Genomic DNA, 389 nt, shown 5'->3' with positions numbered 1-389 from the left:
AACTTAGTGTCGTTGGTCCTTATTTTACCGAATACTTGAAAGAAGATTATAGCCTATGATACTAATTAGAGAATTTGTTAAAATAAAAATGAACTATTCTGGAAGAAGGCTCTACCTATATATATTTGTTTTCTTTAACTGGGTTGATAAAGATTTCTAATTTGGCAAAACTACCATTTTAGGTTTGTATAATTATAATGCATTGGAAGGTACTGCATTAAACATTTCATACTTATCACTTTAATGTTTTACAAAGTATGGGACATATAAAATTGTTATTATAAGAAATAATTAGGTGGTCTGTGGTTTTAACATTAAATAACATTGAATCATAGAGAGAAAAAGATATTCTTTTTCATTTCTCTTTCTGGCCTTATCATATCAAAGAG

This window comes from Pteropus vampyrus, unplaced genomic scaffold, assembly GCF_000151845.1.
Source record: "Pteropus vampyrus isolate Shadow unplaced genomic scaffold, Pvam_2.0 Scaffold4586, whole genome shotgun sequence".
Lineage (NCBI taxonomy): Eukaryota > Metazoa > Chordata > Mammalia > Chiroptera > Pteropodidae > Pteropus > Pteropus vampyrus.
The sequence above is the reverse complement of the archived record's forward strand: the minus strand, read 5'-3'. Positions refer to the sequence as shown.